This window comes from Lissotriton vulgaris, chromosome 6 (genome assembly GCF_964263255.1).
Source record: "Lissotriton vulgaris chromosome 6, aLisVul1.2, whole genome shotgun sequence".
NCBI classification, from domain to species: Eukaryota; Metazoa; Chordata; class Amphibia; order Caudata; family Salamandridae; genus Lissotriton; species Lissotriton vulgaris.
In genome coordinates this window covers 572176136-572196550 of record NC_141694.1, presented here as the reverse complement: position 1 = coordinate 572196550, position 20415 = coordinate 572176136, and the positions used below count along the sequence as shown (strand labels likewise).

Here is a 20415-nt window from a genome sequence, read left to right as displayed (position 1 = left end):
TACCCGCGTAATCAAAATTACTTTTAGCACTGAAAGATAGACCTAATGCTAAAATGTGTGTTTCCTTTTCACTCAATGCGGTACAAAAGGGTGTGGTGATGGACGGAGCATCTGAACCAATCAAACACTCACACCCAGTCAACAGATCTGGGTTTAATCCATCATGTTCTTTAGCCCACTCTGCCACCCCAGTTCAGACATGGCCATATGCATATCAGTCTGACCCTGTGCCTCATGAGAACAGTCCAGCCCAAACTGCCAAGCCTTGCCTTCCCTGGACCGGAAACAAGCTTCCTAGGACCGGTTTCTGGCATTCCAGCCGTCTTCAGCCAGGCTTGCTTGAATCCAGTGGCAAAGTGAGCAAGGGACTCCCGTCTGAGCATACCCTGCCAACTTATGGCGAACAAAGTGGTACAAAAGGGGGTGGTGATGGACGGAGCATCTGAACCAATCAAACACTCACACCCAGTCAACAGATCTGGGTTTAATCAGAGTGGGCTGAAGACCGGTGATGGATTAAACCCAGATCTGTTGACTGGGTTTGAGTGTTTGATTGGTTCAGATGCTCCGTCCATCCCCACCCCCTTTTGTACCGCTTTGTTCACCATAAGTTGGCAGGGTATGCTCAGACATGAGTCCCTTGCTCACTTTGCCACTGGATTTAAGCAAGCCTGGCTAAAGACGGCTGTAATGCCAGAAACCGATCCTAGGAAGCTTGTTTCTAGGAAGGCATGGCTTGGCAGTTCGGGCTGGACTGTTCACATGAGGCACAAGGTCAGACTGATTTGCATATGGCCATGTCTGAACTGGGGTGGCAGAGTGGGCTAAAGAACGGTGATGGATTAAACCCAGATCTGTTGACTGGGTGTGAGTGTTTGATTGGTTCAGATGCACCATCCATCACCACTCACTTTTGTGCTCCTTTTCACTCACTGGCATCTTGGTTAAGTTAATTACTGTTTGGGAATCACAGCTATCAGTTACTGAATCTATTTGAGCCTCCATTGCTTTCGTGGTTTTCTGTTGGGTTGCTTTGTACTCACGTTTGTGTTGTTTGTTGCGTTGCCGCCTGGTGCCTAGCTTCCTGTTGATGCTTTGCTGATATTTGAATTTCGAGCACCAGAACGTAGAGTCTGCCTCAGATCCTAATTCTTGTGCCAGTGTGAATTTTTGAAACCCCAAGCGCTGTGCTCATTGTTGATCATTGTCACACTCACTATCAATATTCGAGCTCAAATCTGAAAGTGAAGATGAAGGTGGTATGTCATTTTTAGGTCTCGGTAATATCCGGTCGCAGACCGGAAGTCCGAGAATTAATGTTGCTTAGTGGGACTATTTGTCCCGCCTCTGTTTTTGCCTCTCTCCCATTGGCTGGCTTCCTAAACAGAGGCCAGCCATTGGAAGAGAGAGCTGACCCTCCGAATAGGCTCCGTCTTTTTCGGATTCGGGGGCGTACATTTTGCTGTTCTTTAGCCAGTGACGTCATCTGTCACTCAAAACAACAAATACACGCCCCCGAATCCGAAAATTGGCGTGCGTTTCTCTGAGGCATTTTCTCCTTGCCTCGGAGAAACGTGGAGGTGTTTTCGGAGTTGCTCGTCTCCATTCCCTTCTGCTTTTAGGAGCTGCTCGGCTCCGCTCGCCTCCCCCCTTCCCTCTGCCCTCCTCCGTCGTGCTCTCGCCTCCCCCCCCTCCCTCTGCTGCAGCTCTCCTCTGTCGTGCTCTGCCGCTCCCCAGCCCCCACCCCTCCCTCCTCCTTAAAATTATGTTGTGACCTCCCTATTCACGGTGCAACGCTGACCTCCACTCCCGTGCAGAACTCTTGTTTATTGTCGTTGTGAGGAACAGCTCCGATGTTCAGGTTCGGTCTTGTTTTTCCTCCTCTCCTTTCCTCCTCTACACGTGGTATGGTCCAATTAAGACATGATCTAGCGCGGAAGGTGTAGGGTTGAGTATTATGTGTGAATTTAAAATGAGAGAAAATACACAGGATTGCGATTTTACAGGTCCCTTGGCAAATGGCGGTCGGTAAGAAATTTACATTTTTGTAATACTTCACATAACGCAACTCGGGGAGGAAACCCTGCGGTGATGAATACAGCTGCTGCATATATTTGCTGAATGGCCGATGTTTTGTTATGCGATCTATCCAGCGGGATGACAGGGTCACTTTAACACTCGCCGCTGACTTCAACCACGGATTGCTTCTCGATAGCTCGGATAATTGTAAAGGAACCTATTTAACCTTTCACTCTTTCAAGGTTGGTGACCACATTGGCATTGGTGAGTTTACTAGTGACATCTGTGACTTACAGCGCTTAGAAATGGCAGAAGGTCGGCGTGTCGCGCTGTGGAGAAAATGAATATTGTTATTGACATGCACTTCCTGAATCTGGTATTTCTAACTGTTCAGATGGGCCAAAGGGGTTAAACTAACTCCTCTGACAGATGCTATGATTTGCAAGTTAAGCGCTAAGATTCCTGCTAGGCGATCTCAGCTTTTCATCATTCCGACATCGGTAACTTGGTTACCATTTAACTTGTAATATGCAGCAGTCTATTTCATAGACCTAGAAAAAGGAGAAAGGTGGTGTAACAACGTATTATATAAAAAAAATGTTAGCGCGTCCCAACCCGATTTACCAACTGTCTAATTTTACCGTGTTCCGGTATCGACTCGACTTACATGGATGTGCAGAAGAGAACACGTCTGACCCCCTTGCTGCAGCAACGCCCGAATCTCCTCCAACTCTGAATGTCTGAACTGAGGGGTTTCTGCAAATGCAGAAGGAAGAAAAAGACTGCAGGCATGTTAACTATTCCTGCAGGATACAACCCGACGCAATAATTTATTGGCGCTTTAATAACAGTCGTAATTAAAGCAGTCTAACCCGAGCTGTTCTTTGCTCAAAATGTGAATGCCTTTATTTTTAAAAAAAAAGCGACCACTAGGGGTTTAGTTTTCTCTGTTTTTGCTCGTACAATTTTATATATATATATATATTTTGCAACCTTCTTGAAGTCAATTGAAAGGTTTGTGGTGTGCAAAAGTTTAGCTTCGCAACATCCATGTAAAACTCGTTACTTTTGCTATGAATTTGTGTCATGTGCGTCCTTGTTTAAGTGCGTCTACAGTGACGTCCTTTGGTGAAAATAGTGTTTTTTAGTCAATGAAATGCCATTGTGCCTAGATAAACTGGACACAATGTAAACCCGAAGAGAGATATTCTGCATACATTTTCCAGGAGGAACTTGCGTCTCAAACGTACATTTAGCCTGAATTACAACCAGCAGTTGGTGGCTAACTTTACTAGAGTCTATTCGGAACATTCTCCTACAAAGGAATGACAAAACCTCAAATGTGTAAATAAATAGAGAAACTTCTTAGCCGTTTTAAAGGGTGCAAAAATCTGACACTTACCAAAACGTTCCTGGCAAAAAGAACTGAACAATCACCACTCGCTGTTTTGAAATTTTACAAGATGTTCTTGCATTTGACTTTGGGGGAAAGGGTTGGTTTGTAGCTAAAGCAGCGGCGTTCAAACTGCTGAGGGGGCAGCCCCTAGGGGGTGACAAATTAACGGATACTTCAGTGTGAGGCTCTGTCGCACAGAGAGCGTGAGTGCACAAGTCAGTAAAAACACTGATATAGTGCTCCAAACTGAAGGCGTGGTATATTAGCGCTAGAAAGAGGCTGCCTTCTTCAAGCTAAAAGGTCCCTGAAAAACAAAAGCGCAATTACCAATTGCCGGGTGGCCAAATTGGCATTTTGAAGGCCTTGCTGGAAACCATCACCATGTTTAAATGCTAATTAAAAAAGTGTGGCATGTTTAGTGATCATTCAATTGTCACTTTCCTCCTAAATATCTCCCATGTAACCCTCACTCCTTGTTTTAAACTCCATCCCCCACTTTTGTAATCCATCGCCTATTTATTGTGGGAGGTACCTTTCTCTGATACATCATTGTGTACATTCCTTGCAGGATATTTCGCAGTCCCCTCCCTAATCTTTTCAATTAATTGGTAGCTGCCTTAATAAGCCCCACGTAATAGTTCGCGCAAACACTGAAAGTCTTCGCAGTACATTTGAGTGCCCTGAACCGTACTTTTGCTCAGCATGCAGCTCAGTGCAAATCATTTAAAGACTGCTGGGGCTTTTAGGCAAGCAGTTTTAATTTGAGATAGTGACTTCCCTGCTTAATCGCACTGAGTGATTCTGAGCAAATCACAACACATTCTCTTACCTTACAGTTTTCTCTATTGGATTTGAAAGCGCTTAGAAGAAGATTCTTCGCAAGCAGTACAAGCTATATTAAATCAGGACATTTTGAAACTTATCTCGTGCAAACGGGAGGCTAAAACTTTCCGCATAAAGTCCTTTTATGTCACAACCACCCTTCCCTTTCAGTGAATCGACTCTGTCTGTGTGTGTGGGGCTCTGTCTGTGTGGCTCTGTGTGTTGGGGCTCTGTGTGTTGGGGCTCTGTCTGTGTTGGGGCTCTGTCTGTGTTGGGGCTCTGTCTGTGTTGGGGCTCTGTGTTGGGCTCTGTCTGTGTGGCTCTGTCTGTGTGGCTAGCTTTTTTTGTAGGTGGCTCTATGTGGGGGTGGCTCTGTGTGTGTGGGGGTGGCTCTGTGTGTGTGTAGGTGGCTCTGTGTGTGGGTGGCTCTGTGTGTGTGTGTGGGTGGCTCTATGTGAATGACTGTGTGGGTAGCTCTGTATGTGTGTGTGGGTGGCTTTGTGTGTGTGGCTCTGTGTGGGTGCAAAAGCAATAGGTCTCGCATTTGCGAGCGATTAAGCTATTGGCATTGTAAATGACAATGCCATTTATTTATGTTTTAAAAACAAAAACATAAATAAAAATAATGTCATGAGCAATGCCAATAGCTCTAACTTTAACAATGCGAGACCATTGCATTGTAAATGCTTGTTGACTGTTTGTAATGAAGTCGAGGGACTTGGTGTCATTTTCTTAGTCGCTTTCACATTATCGTACTTCCTTGCAAAAGTAAATATTTGCCCGTGTTCGTAATCCAACCTGTCTCGTTGGAATTTATTGGCATTCCTTTTCTTATATTACTTCCTCCTCGCGGAGCAAATGTGCTTTCATGTCATCCCGATATTTGGCGGTGCTTGGAGTGATCGGAATCTTTCCTATCTCCGCATTCAGGGCATCAATTTTGCTTTGTAATGCAACCCGGTCACTCTCTGCGTATTTGACAAGGATTTCCAGCAAACGCCGAGAGGCAAGGTTGCCCCCTCGAAAAAGCCCCCCACAGGTAGGTATTCTTCACGTTTTATTAGATGAAAGCTGCAGCACAGTTTCAGGACATCTGACCGTAATGTCAGTAAGCCGACGTGTTTCGTGCTCCCTCGCACTTTATCACAGACTTGATTACTTCACCAATGTAGAGCAAACAGAGCACCTGATATGTTTGATGATACCCGCCCCAGTGGGAGTGAACAGTAGCACTGCCTGCTGGTCTCTGCAGTGCTCGTATAATCTACTCCAGTGAGCTGCTTCTGCGTTGCACAACTTCAAAAATAAAATACCCCAGTGGGTTGTGAAAATGTCCCGTTCACCCTGGGCTGCATCTTAGGACTTTCCCACTTTCCTCCTGTTCAACACTGCTGACTACCGGTTGGCATCAGCATTGATCCACTGCATATATATTTACTGAAAGAACCAAAGGTCACAGGGACAATATAGCTATGAAATAGAATTTAAAAAACCCTTAGAAATTCACTGACAAAACCCCATAGGTTACAGTGACGTAATAGTTAGGCTTAAATTTCACTTGTACAAAACCAGAGAAATTCAGCAGTTATAGTTACAATGTACTGCTTATGACTTCACATATTAATCAATCATGACATTACCAGTGACATTACTGATTACAACACTGATAGCAACTCAAAAAACATAACTGATGACATCATCCAGTAGGGGTAAGTTTTCTCTAAGCGTTTGTTAATCATATATAATAAGCTACTCCAAAAGTTAAATTAATACTAGGTGTACAATTAATGAGTGATACTATTTCTAGCATATATTATGTGAGAGGCTGTGCAACTGTGTGTATCCATGTGTGAGTGGGTGTCTGAGTGGCTGTATGAGTGTATATTTGAGTGTGTAAGTAGTTGTGTGGGTGACTGAGTAGCTGTGTGAGTGGCTGTATTGGTAAGTGAGTGGGTGGGTGTGTTAGTGACTGCATAGGTGAGTGAGTGGGTGTCTGAATGGCTGTATGAGTGAGTGGCTGGGTGCGTAAGTGACTGTATGATTGAGTAAGTGGCTGTTTGAGTGGGTGTTTGGTTAAGTGATAAGGTGTATGAATGCTGCATTTGAAAGTGTTTCTCATTGTGGATGGCTGTATGAGTAAGTGAGCAGATGTGGAAGTACTTGTATGGATATATGGGTGTGTGAGTGAGTGTATCTGAGTGCCTGTATGGGTGAGTGGCTGTATTGAGAGGGTGTATGGGTCAGTGAGTTGGTATGTGAGTGGCTGTATAGGTGAATACGTGGGTATGTGAGTGACTGTTGGGTTAGTATGTGGCTGTGTGTGTGGTTATATAGGTGATTGGTTGAATGAGTAGCGGTATGGGTGAGTAAGTAGTTGTGTGAGTGGCTGTTTGAGTGAGTGAGTGGAATGTGAGTACCAGTATAGATGAGTGAGTGGGTGTGTGAGTAGCTGTATTGTTGAGTGAGTGATTTTTTGAGTACTTGTATGGGTCTGTGAATGAGTATGTGAGTGGTTGTATGGGTCTGTGAATGGATATGGGAGACATTATATAGGGATGTGAATGGGTATGTGAGTGGTTGTGTCGATGATGTCAAAAGTGATGTCATTTGAGATGTCATCAGTGATGTCAATGACCATGTCATGAGTGATGTAATATGCAAGGTCATAAGCAGTGCAAATCGGGGGCATAAGTTACAGATAGCACAGGTAACGATAACTGCTGGATTTCTCTGGTTTGTACGAGTGAAATGTGAGCTTAACTGCAATGTCCCTGAAACCTTTGTTTTTTTAAGTGTATTTCTAAGGGCTTTTAAAATGCTATTTCCTAACTTTCACATCCCTGCAACCTTCATTTTATCAGTGAATTTCAACATTTAAAAAAAATGTTATTTCCAAACTGTAACCTGTAACCCTTGAGATTGGGTGTGTGAGTGGCTGTATAGGTAGGTCTGTGTGTGTGTGAGTCTTTGAGTGAGTGAGCGAGTGGATGCGTGAATGTCTGCATGGGTCTCTGAGTAGTTGTGTATGTCTCTGACTTGGTCTGTGAATGGTAATAAGGCCTGGGCGTAAAATTCTGCTCCACTCATAGAGTTTGCGTAATTCTGCAACACCGCATTCTGCGGAGAACATGGAGTTACCAATCAACTCTGCATTAGAGCAGAATTTTCTTGTGCCATGTGTGAGTGAAATCGAGTGTGAGTAACCGCGGCTGCAACCTGTAGTGAGCCAGAAGGCCAGGGCCCTTTGCAGATTGGTTGAGAAAAAGGGTGAGGCCTCCAACAACGTCTTAGCAACCTGGGTGTGGGGAACTTACTTCTGGCAACAATAGGGGTTCTGAGGTTCCGTGATTCTGAACCCGTTCAATAAAGGTCATCGTATCAAGACTATTTTGGTATCAGCGGACCGCAAATGACGAGTGCGGTATGTACGAGTGTTTTTGTCATAATCGATTGATGGAAACACCTTGTATTTAGAGATTTTGTTCGAACCAACGGGTTCCATTTTGTGTACGGCAGCCATTTTGTGGTTGCCCTCACATAGGCAGATGACTGCGGCCGAACGAGTCTTTGGGGCACGTACACCTTTAGCTGACTTTTGTGTGACCTGAACGAACTGACTCCCTTGCCCGAGCCTGACCTCGTTGAGCCAGTTCCTTTTTAGGCAGCTGGTCAGATAGAGATCAAAGAGCAGGACATTGCTGAGTTTATGGTACACACACACACACTCTTCCATCTTGCTTCTCATCTGTTTCTGCTCCTTCCTTTATGGCCTATTTATGGTTTGGGTTGAGGTCCTTTTATTATGGGTTTGTCCGGCCTGTCCGAGCAGGAATGTTGGATTTTGCCTTGTCATTTCTGGTGGGCTGGACAACTGAAAGTGGGCTTGCCGTTATGCGATACTTTTGAGATGTCACTACGTGATTGGTTAGTTTGTAAGTAATTGATGTTAGTCAGGAATGTGATTTTTGGCATTAAAGATGATGTCTCACTTTACTAAATTGTGCAGTCTCTGACAAACCACCCGTGTTGTGCTTCGTAGACCTCTTTTCCTGGTTGCAGCCAATAAACTTGGTCTTTGACATCACCTAGAAGTGTCCTGTGTCTCTGTTTGCCAAGACAGGGGAACTCGAAGACTTTGGGCGTTTTCCCTGGCGCCGCTGGGTTCTAAAACCTGGTTCTTCAGTTCTTAGTGCCCAGCAACCTTCAGCAGTCAAGGGGACTTCATCTTCCAACCAGGAGTACGCCAAGAGGCCCATGTGCAGAGCGGTTGAGAAAGGGGGCAGGCCTCCGATGACTTCACAGTTATCTGGCTCTGGGGGACTTATTTGTGGCAACAATAGGGGTTCTTGACCCTCTACAACCCTTGGTAGCCAAGGGGACTTTGGGGCATATTATCAAGGACCGGTGTTAAAGTTTCCTGCCGATAAAACGGCGATAATTTTAACACCGGTCCTTGATAATATGCCCCTTTGTTCCCTAACCAGTAGTGCGCCACGAGGCCCCTGTACAGAGTGGTTGAGAAAGGAGGCAAGGCTTCTAACGATGTTTCAGCAATCCCGCTGTGGGGGACTTACTTGTAGCCACAATAGGAGTTCTTGGCCCTCAATGACCCTTAGAGGCCAAGGGTCTCTATTTTGCCTCTTTCGGGATGTTTCGGACCTTTATTTTGCCTCTTTCTGTTTATTTCTTACTTTTCTCAAGCCTCTTTCTGCTCGTTTTACACCTTTATTCACCCACTTTCTGCTCATTTTGACTCTTTCTGTTTATTTCTCCCCTTTATATTGCCCTTTTCTGCTCGTTTTGACCTTTATTTTGCCTCTTTGTGCTCGTTTCGCATCTTTATTTTATCTCTTTTTGCTAGTTTCTCACCTTTATTTTCCAACTTCTGCTTGTTTCTCACCTTTTTTTGCTTTTTTTCTGCTCTGATCTCTACTTTGCCACTTTCTGCTTGTTGCTGGCATTTATGTTTCCTCTTTCTGAGCTTTATTGTGACTCTTTTTGCTCGTTGCTTATCTCTAGTTTGCCTCTTTCTACTCATTTAAGACCTTTATTTTGCCTCTTTATGATCGTTGCCTCTAGCTTGCCTCTTTCAGCTTATTTCTCACCTTTATTTTGCCTCTTTCTGATCGTTACTGACCTTTATTTTGCGTCTTTCTGCCTGACCCTCCCAAGAGTCCTAAGGGGTCAGGGTATTCCTACCATGACCCCTTCTCTATTTTTAAGGTTTTTTTCTGGGACTTGACAGTCCCAAGATGGCTGTCAACACTTCCTGGTTGAAGTGGTGGCAGTCAATCAAATTTCAGCATGGGACTGTTGGATCCTTGGATTTCTCTCACCATTTCCAAAACTACCACATTGGAAAAAGGCACTTCTCTGGATCAATATCTACCTTTCTGCCATATTTGATGGAATTCTGTTCAGTGGTTCGGGCTGAGTCTGGATGGGAAATTGCATGGGGAAAATACATTTTGGGACCCACCTCTTTCTCAGACCCAAAGTGGCAGATCACCCCAAAACTTTCAAGACAGCAGCTGAAGTGAGCCGCAAACTCCCGGGGCTTACTAATGTCCCAGGGGCCACCAACTCTAAGGGCAATCAATTATAGAAGTGTGGGGGTCCGGCACAGCCCCGGAGACAGCCACCACCCGGGGCAATTAACTTATAGAAATGCGGGATTGCAAAGAGCACTTCTGAGGCACACACCCTTTCTCCACCACTGTGCAAATGCACCTCCTGGTGCACTTCTGTTTGGGGAATGAAGTCTCCTTGACTTAAGAGGGTCCATGGGGCCAACTACCTCTCCTGTTACCTCCAGTAAGTCCCACACTGTGGGATTGTTGAGGGGTCTTCGGAGGCTAGGCCCCCGCTCTTTACCACGCTGCAAACTCACCTCCTGGCACACTGCTGGTTGAGGGATGAAGTTCCCTTGGCTACTGAGGGTCCTTCGGGGCCAACGACTACTCCTGTTGCCTCCTGTAACCCGCACACAGCGGGATTGCTGAGAGGTTGTCGGAGGCCAGGCCCCCTATTATCCCCCACTCTGCAAATGCACCTTCTGGTGCACAGCTGGTTGGGGGATAAAGGGGCATATTATCAAGGGGGTTTATCTCCGCTTTTTTGGCTTTAAAAGCCAAGAAAGCGGAGATAAAATTATCTCCCTATTACCTAGCTGCGACAGCTAGTAGGAGATAGCGACCATCTTGGGCCCAACTTTGCATGTCAGTGATATTTATCACTAATGACATGCAGAGTGGGCGTGCCAAGATGTTAGCGACTGGAAACAGTCACTAACATCGCTATCTCCTATTATCAACTTTTGGAGATATTTGCGCTAAGCGCGAATATCTCCAAAAGCTAACACCTGCCCTGAGCAGTTCTTAGCCATGTTATCCAATGGGAGGTGGATTACATGGCTAAGAGCATTAGCTCGCTAATGCATGAATATTGCTGACTTTTCAGCGATATTCATGCATTGCGGACGATTTTTATTGCATTTGCGATAAACCTTGGTAATACCAAGGTTTATCTGCGATAAAAATCGCCGCAGCTCGGCGATAATTTTTTCACGCTAACCAAGCAATAGCGATAATTATGGCTATTGCTTGGTAATATGCTCCAAAGTCCCTTGGATGCTGAGGGTACTTTGTGGACAGGAACCCCTTCTGTTACTTCAAGTAAATCCCAGACAGCTAGAGCAACTGTAGTGCAAAATTATACCCACCAAAGAGCATTTAGTATTTGTTTAAAGAATATATTCGAAGGAATTAAATGCATGTCAAAAATGCTGGAGCTCAGATTGTGTAGTAACAAGTGGAGCAATATTATATACTATCAATCCAGTAATAACCTATAGTTTGCAAAAACAATTATGCCACCCTAACTATCTCCTTTCTGCTGATCACTGTTCATTTAAAAAATATTAGTTCATAAGAAAAAAACTACGCTTCACATTATCGTTCTTTAAGTTGTAGCTGTAATTATTCGGTGCCCCCTGCCTTTCACCTTGGCTGCTGGCTGCAGGCATTATGAAGTCACAACTCTATTTCATTTCACTATTTTATATATTACACAGTGGCAGTCTCCACTGTGTAGTTCTGGTTTAGACTGTGTTTCCATTTAAAAGCTTTTATTTGATTTGCCTGAATCTTTTGACCCATGGACAGTTTTGTACTCAATTTGGCAAGCCACTTAATAAGTCAAGTGAGCTTCTGCATGCCTCGTTTCGTGAAGATCTGTTCAGGGAAAAAAGTTAATGAGCGAGCGAAAATACAAGTTATTTCTCATTTCAGTTTGCATAGGAAATTTGCTCTCACCTATGGTCTGAATGGCTGAATGAATTTTCACCAAACCTGACATGAAAGTGGACCTTCACTGAGAGGACAATGCTTTTTTCGTGTGGTGTCAGGTCATTCAGTAGTTTTTTAGATATTAGAGTTTAAAACAGTTCAAGAACTGTCTTGAAAGGGTTTTTACCACTTTTGTATATCGTGTCCATTTTTAAAAGTCTTTTTATTGTTTTACGCAAGAAGAAAACATAAGAATATTGGCACTGACACTTGTGACAAATCATAGTAGGCGACATTTGATCATTATTCATCTTGGAGACATTGCCACTGCAAAATTCTCTCCTCCAATGGTCCCAGACCCCTTTGGTATCCAAGTACCAAGAGAACCTGATTCTGCATGACTTCAGCCACAACCTGCCCACAAAGTCCTCAGCACTATTCTTTGGCAATGCTCATCGCATCTGCAATCCCCAAATGGGTATATTGGAGGATATGGCACATTGATCTTGTCCAGTCTGCAGTTCTTTACAGTGTCATGACTTTCGTCAGCTCCTACCTCATTGACTTTGCATGCACACAAACATTTTAAATTCGTTCTGAAGCACAAAGGTGCTCAGAGATGGCGCAGGGTCATATGTTTACATGGGGATATTGCCAGCAGAACGTCACTTATAGCGGCGTTCTGGCGGCGATATGCCTTTCTCCATATTTACAAGGCGCTGTTAAGCCACTTTTTGTGGCTAAACCATGCCTTGTAAATAAGGCCGCTTTACACGCACCACTTAGCGTGAAAGGGGTCTGCAATTGGTGTTGTTGTGGGCACTCCACCGCAATACCCATTGCCTTTGACGCTGCCCCCAGATTTACAAGGAGGTGTAAATCTGAGGCAGCATCAAAAACTAACGCCATGCAAGAGAGTGTTAGGGTGGCAATTGTTTAATTTCCCCGCGTTTTTCCTTTTTCTATGTGTGCTGCATTCTGCATCACACATAGAAGAAACATTATGCCATTAGAGATTGTTTATGTGCAGGAATGAAAACCTTGCAGCTAAATTTAGCTTCAGTGCAAGGGAAAACATAGGGGTGCAACGTATTTTGTGAATAGGGTCCGGTCCATCCCTGCGTTTTGAAATTTCGGAGCGCTCTGACATTTTCAGCAATCTTTCTGAGGCAGATAACCGGAGGATGTCAAAAAAAGGATGAAAGTATTTTGTGATGACAAATGAAGTTGCTGACTATGAGGCTACAACCTTTTCTATTTTGTACTACAACACACTTTTCCTGGACCTTGTCATCATTGCATTGTTTTTAGGACGAGCCTGAGGCCAGTGCGCAAGCACTGCTCTGGTGATCTGTTGTAGGTAGAGTACGGAGGAGAAGCCCAGCCCATATTTTTCATTGACTTGTGTCTTTATCCTTCGTAAATGCTGATGTTTGATTCCTTAACTGGCTTGTTAGTCCCTCCTCAGTACGGCCATGCCGTCATTTGTATCCTTCCATGGCTACTGGCCCCTTTACTCAGAGGTTACACTGTATGTGTACAGTTTCTTAATTGAGCTGGGACAATGGCAGCCGCTTGTTTTGGAATGCGAGACCTATGGCATATTTTTAAATTAATATTTGCAGGCGCTGCGCTGCCTCGCACGGCTCGCGGTTTCATGTATTTCTTTTTATTAAATTTTCTGACGCCGCGCTGCCTCGCACGGCGCCTGGTTTCATGTTTTTTATTCTTTATTAATGTGATCAGGCTTTGCGCTGCCTAGCACAATGCCGGGTTTCATGTTTTTTTTTTTTATGAATGTGTACGGGTGCCGCACTGCCTAGCGCACTGCACGGTTTCATGTTTATTTTTTTATTATTATGTTCAGGCTAACTATATGTTGAGTGAATAACTTGGCCAATTGAGCAGATTTGTGGATTGATTTTAGAGGAACAAAATGACTCATATCAGAAAAGTGATCTACCACAACCCAGATGGTGGAATATCCCTGACTGGAGGGAAGATCTACAATGAAATCCATTGAAACGGTAGGCCAGGGATATGGGGCTACTGGCAAGGGCATAAGTAAACCTTGAGGGGGCTGTCTATAAGCCTTTTCCTTAACACACTGTTCACATTTCGCCACATATTGTCTCACCTGAGCATCTAATTCAGGCCACCAAAATTCTCGTTTTATCAGTTCCAAGGTCTTCTTCACATCCTTATGACCAGCCAAAAGATCATCATTATAATGTTCCACAATTTCTTTGCATAATTCCTCACCAGGCACAAAAAGATTTCCTTGATAGTAGGGTTTACCATTCTTAATCTCATGTTTGGAATCTTCTTTTACCCAGGCCAACATTTTCCCTACAGGGAGAGCCTTTTTGATGTTGTCCTCCAATTCTGAATATAAAATGGTATTAATTCTTTTTTCCTCTGGGATTATGTAACCTTCCTTTTTAGCTTCATCATTGTCTCTGACATCCGAACGAGACAAGGCACCAGCCTTTCAATTAGCAGATCCTGGTTTGTAAGTCAAAACAAAATTGTAATCAGCAAAAAATAGGGACCACCTCAATTGTCGGGGGTGAGAGTGCGAGCAGACTTCAAAAATTGTAGATTTCTGTGGTCGGTAAAAACTGTGACCTCATACTTAGACCCTAATAGATAATGCCTCCATTCCTGAAAGGCATCTTTCACTGCCAATAACTCTTTGTCTGCTGTAGAGTAATTGATTTCCGCTGCTGAAAGCTTCTGAGACCAATAAGCTACAGGATGAAGTTGCCCAGTAGTCTTGTGTCTTTGAGACAAAATTCCTCCAATAGCTAGATTTGAAGCATCAGCTTCAAGAAAGAATGGTTCATCTGGGTTTGGATGCTGCAAAATGGGTGCAGAGGTAAAAACTTCTTTTAAATATTGAAAGGTCTTCTCAGTCTCTGAACTCCACAAAAACTTCTCCTTCTTTTTAAGGAGACAAGTGATAGGAGCGATCTTGTCTGAAAAGCTGATGATAAATTGCCTACAACAATTGGCAAACCCAATGAAACGTTGTACCTCTGTCACATTGCAAGGTGACGGCCATTCTTTGATTGCCTTCACCTTCGACTCATCCATACAGACTCCTTCAGGGGATAAAACGAAGCCCAAAAATTCCACGCGAGTAGTATGAAAAACACACTTTTCCAATTTCACAAAAAGCTGGTGGTCAAGCAAATTATTTAAGATGGCTCGTACATGTTGGACATGATCTTCCTGATTGGCCAACAAGATGAGAATATCGTCAATGTAAACCACAGCATAGCGATCCAAAAATTTGCGTAGCACATCATTGACTAAGTGCTGGAAGGCTGCAGGTGCGTTACACCGGCCGAAGGGCATGACCTGATACTCAAATAGGCCAAATTGAGTGCAAAATGCCATCTTCCATTCATCCCCTTCTGGCCATCCTAACCAAATGATAAGCCCCTCTTAAATCCAATTTTGTATACACTTGGGCTCCCTTCACTTTGGTTCAAAAGTTCCGAAATCAGAGGCAAAGGATAATGATTTCTGTTGGTCACAGCATTCAAGGCCCAATAATCTATGCAAGTCCTTAGCTTTCTATCTTTCTTCGGAATGAAGAAAAGAGGGGAGGAAACTGGAGACTGCGAAGGCCGAATAAATCCATCAGCCAAAAATCGTTCTAAGTACTCTTTTAGATAACTATGTTCGGATTCCCAAAGTGCATAGATTCGGCTACAAGGTAAAGAAGCTCCAGGTTCGAGCTCGATCTTACAATCATATTCCCAATGTGTAGGTAACTTCTGGGCCTCATGTTCATCGAAAACTGCAGTTAGTTCTTGATAGTCCAAAGGAATCTGTGGAGCTTCCAAAGCACAAATCAGTGGCGGAGTCTCGGCCAAGCCAAACGGTTGTGTAGGTTGCTGATTCAACACCAGAGGATGAAAACAATGCTCCCTGCAATAGTCTGAATTAATTTCTTCAGTTCTTTTAGCCCAATCAATTATTGGATTATGTTCGGTCAACGACAGAAGCCCCAAATCAACTGAAACTGAGGAGCATCTATGAGACTGAATTTCAAATAACTTTGATGAAGACCTGGGCCAATCATAGTTAGTTCCTCCGTGTGGTAAAGGATAGGTCCCGAAGACAAATTAGTTCCATCTACAGCTCGCACAGGTTCCGGTTTGTCTTTCTTTACGAATCGAATGCATAAAGACAGAGCAAACTTAATGTCACAAAAATGTCCAGTTGCCCCGGAATCAATCATTACAGAGATTTCATCCACTTCAATGGTTCCAATTTTATTATACTGGAAATGATTAAATGTGGGGCTGCAGATTGTATGTGTTAGCTAAGTACTGAGACTCTGGAGTTGTCTTATCCGAAGCTTCCACCAGACCAACTCCTCTTACAGGTGGGGCCTGTCTTTTACCCATGCACTGATCTTAATCTTCTTCGGCACTCTTTGACAAAGTGCCCAGAACCACCGCAATACATGCACAACTTGCCACTTCTGGACTTTTCGCTCTCTTCCTTGGTAAGAGGTCCCCGAACAGAACTAATTTCAATGGGCTCCTCTCCTGCTGCTATCTCACTGGGTTTAGCCGGTTCAGGTTTTACTCTGTCAAAACGAGGTGGGAACGATCTAACTTCTTTATGATGTTCACTCTTCCGTTGATTTTGCTGCTGATCAATTTAAAGTACCAAATCAATTAACTCAGATACTTCCGTTGGTCTCTTAGGAATCTGAGCTAATCCATCCTTAAATTCATCCCTCAGACCCCTATAGAATATTGCTAATCTCTTAGCTTCCTGCAATTGAGTCTCTACAATCAATTTGTTAAATTGCGCAAGGTATGCCACCAATTCTGTATTACCTTGTTTTAAATCTAAGAGCTCATTGTCAGTAGTCTGTGAGGTGGTTTTGTAATCAAAAATTGGCAAAAATTCTGTCTTGAAATCTTCAAAATTGTAAAGTATAGGATCATTACAATTTACCAATGGCATGGAACACGCCGCAGCATCCCCACTCAGGAAAGACAATAAAAAGGCCACCTTAGACTGATCCTCCTTGAAGATAATGGGCCTACATAAAAAGTGTAAGGAACATTGGGTGAGGAAGATTTGGGCCTTATGTGGGTCACCATTAAACCTTTCTGTGGCGGGATAGTGGGGGAGATGGCATGTATGACCTGTGTGGTCAACTCTGCTGCTGAAGGGGAGGGTGAAAGAGATTGAGATGTATGCTCGTTGGACATAGGATTTCCCCCTTCAATGAAATCATCAAATCGCTGCCTAAAGAAGCTGGCCTCTTCACTGGATTTTCTCATCTCCTCTGTAAGAGTCTTATTATCTTCCATGGTCTCACTGAGTTGTTTTTGTATCCCCTCCAAGACTGCAGCTAAGGCCCTAACATCTTACCCTTCCACCATCCTGCCCAGGTGGAAGTTAGGTTATGGCACTTCAATCTGTCAAGTGCCACGCACCTGATAACCTAGTACTTCCACTGGAGCAGATGACAATTCCTCCAATCCCAAAGCCCACTGCCAGCGGACTGAATTCCACTGTCAGTAGAGAGAGGGAAAGGGGGATGGGACAAAGAGAGACTCCACTGCTGTGCCTCTTCCACTCAGGAATTCTAGCTATACCGGCACCTGAAAACACAAAAGATAGTGTTAATACACTTCTAAAACCTTTCAGATACCTAACTACTCCCTTTAAATAGAACGAATATTGTAGCCTTGTGTTTAAAGTTCAGACTTGGTTGTGCACTACGAAGGAATCTTCCAGCTGATGAAAGACACTGCGCACCAGAAGCTGTCAATAAAGGATATGAACTAGCAAGCCCAGAATAGAAATTGATCTGATGCCAAGGTCACGGACTTACTTGATGTGAGAGGGGAAACTCTCACTTCCTTTTACTCACGAACACTGCAAACGCTGGAAACAAGATAAACAGTTCACCAGCCGGTGAACTCCGGAATTCCAGCTTGCTGCACAAATCTGTTTAGAGATATCAGGCGGAGATGCAAAGGAAAAGAAAAAGAAACTCACCTGACTGAAGTATTTCACTAACGAACGAGCGGAATAGAAACGCTCCGTTCGCTGGGAAACGATGGTTGAAGCGTGCAGCGTGAAAAAACATGTGCTTGCTACACCTGGCTCCTGTAATTAGCCCCTCCAGCACTAGAACACCTAATCCCTGACTTGACACGGTCACTGCTGCCACCTTTAGTGTACTACACTGACCTAGAAACTTCCTACATAAAAGTGATTCCAAGGGTAAACCAGTAACTTCCTGGACTTTGTGAACCTCTGTGTACTTGAAGGGGGGTTTTACTCGACCAGCCGTGACACATGACTTAATTAGCTAATCATTTCTAAATCCATTTTACTAGGGGGCGGGGGTTTGAAACAGACAGGAAATAATGCTGGGTTAAAGTGATTGAAAGCAGGCACCCGTGTTATGGGGCGACCATGCTGCTTAAAAAAACACAAGCGGTTTCAGCTGAAGCAGTTTATGTCTGGGCTGCAGTGGGAGAAACTCAATAAACTAAATAGTGCTTACAGACTAAATAACAGGTCCCTTGTAACAACCGAAGTAAAGGGATCAGTAGCCATGGGGAGTTGCAAATGAAGACAATGCCATACTGAGGAGAGACTAAGAAGCCTATTAATGAACCAGAAGCCAACATTTAAGAAAAATAATAAAACAAGCCAATAAAAAATATGGGCGGAGAGTGGGAGCAGCTTCTCTCCAATACTCTACTACATCAGTCTCGCAGAGCGAGTAGTGCATGCGCACTGCCGCTAGGATCCACCTAAAAAAAAAAGGCAAGTGCATACAAGCCCGAGTTGTCTTTATGGCTTTGATGTTTACTACGCCAAACAAGGTTTAGTCACTGTGGACACGATAGCCTCACTTATTTAGTAAATTGGCACATGAGTGATACACTGTTGAGCATGGAATATGTTGCACTGGAAAGAAGATATGAAAGGGCACACAGTGGTGATTGCACGCTGGCTCTGGTGGCTTAGTGGACTAATGTGTCCACTGTAGCGGCCTGTTCTCGACCTCATGGTTTCAGGTTCAAATCCAGGCAGGTCCACTCAGCCTTTCAGCCTTCTGAGGTCTACAAAATGAGTGCCCTTCAGTCTAGTAACAACAAACATCTGTTATTTAGCGCAAAGATGCCCTTCTAGTTGGAAGTGCACTTTACAAGTGATTTTCAAAGAGGGAATGTATAAGGTGGTGAATTTGCTGCGCACAGGGATGTACCATTGCACAAGGAATGCAGGTGAGAAGCCACATCAGTGTAGTGCCAGTATTGAAGGTTGTGGGATGTCATGAACATGGTTTGGAAAACACTAATATTTACACTTTGGATAGGATATATATTTTACAAGGAATTTACATAGGTTTATGTGGGTTGTGTATTAAAACAGATCGCTTGATTTGGCTTCTCTTCGTGCAGGGGGCAATAAAGGTTTTTTCTAGTGCCTAAACGTATGAGGCAGGAAGAATTAATTGGTTTCCGGGAGTGGAGTGGCTGGACTATTTCAAATGTATTATTAAGGGTCAGATTAGTGCCAGGCAGAATTAAGAAATAGATTACAGCATCTGAATCACTAATAAGTGTGTTTAAGATTCCATGGCTTCAGTGACAGATAGAAGCTGTCTGTGGATAAGACCTACAAAATTCATCAAAACCAACTGCTTTCATGAAAAGACCTATGTAAACGATTTGATTTGTCATTTTTATTTTCATTTTTTAACTTTCATACTGTGCGCTGTGCCCGCTTCAGGGACACTGTGTTCTGTTTGTATATTTTTGATTTTATTTTCAAACTGGGCGCAACGCCCGCTTCAAGGAACGCGCTCTGTTTCTTTTTTTTAACTTTAACACTGAGCGTGGTGCTCGCTTCAAGGACACCTCACTCTGTGTTAAAGAAAAAAAAAGTGCAGTTTCTTTGAAGTGGGCGCCACGCTCAGTGTTAAAGTTAAACAACGATTTGCAATGCAATAGGTCTCGCACTTACGCAAGTTTAACCTATTGGCATTCTAAACGTCAATACCTTTTATTTATGTTTAAAAACCAAAACGTAAATAAACTGCATTGTCATTTACAATGCCAATAACTAAAACTACTGCAAATGCGAGACCTATTAAATTGCAAATGCTTGTTTGTTCTGAGGAACTTCAACCCCACTGTAAACTACATTCTAAATATAAGTGCTTCATCAGCACTAAGCACTTTACTCCCCACAGGGTCTAAAGACTGAAGCAATGCAGAAAATGTGCTTTTGTGTAAAATGTACAGATTAAGGGGCATATTTCCAAGCCCCAATCGCCAAAGGAACTTCACTTTTAGGGACGTTTCTGTGGCGATATGTGCTTTGTCTTATTTACAAGGCAGCGTTAAGCCGCTTGATGTAGCTCAATGCTGCCTTGTGAATAAGGCACCCTTTCATTCTGATTCATGCAACACTCATTGATTTTGAAGCTTCCTCCTATTTACAAAGGCAACGTAAATAGGAGGCAGCGCCAAAATTAAGACCATGGAAAACCTGGTCTTGAACAAGCGCAATGAGGAGAAATGCTTAATTTTTGCTCGTTTTTGCTGTTTCCTTGTGCTCTGTGTTGTGCAGGACACATAGAAACAGCAAAAGGTCATTGATTGTTTATGTGTAATAACATTTTGTTACTTCTTTGTGTGCTGTATTAAGCATGGATGTGACAAAACACCATTTAACCAGACACCCTTGCACCATGGTGCAAGGGTGCCTGCGTTGGAGCTAGGCTCATAATTTATTGGCAGTGCAGGGGGAAACGCAGGGCTGCACCATACTGTTGTAAAAATGGTGCAGCCCGGCGTTTCAGAAGTGGTGGAACATGGCGTTAACACA

General features: G+C 43.7%; 1 pseudogene; it reads left to right on the top strand.

Moving 5' to 3' along the window:
* Positions 1–19791, top strand: part of LOC147707665 (translocon-associated protein subunit gamma-like) — a 54373-nt pseudogene extending 34582 nt beyond the window's left edge.
* Positions 19792–20415: the final 624 nt, after the last annotated feature.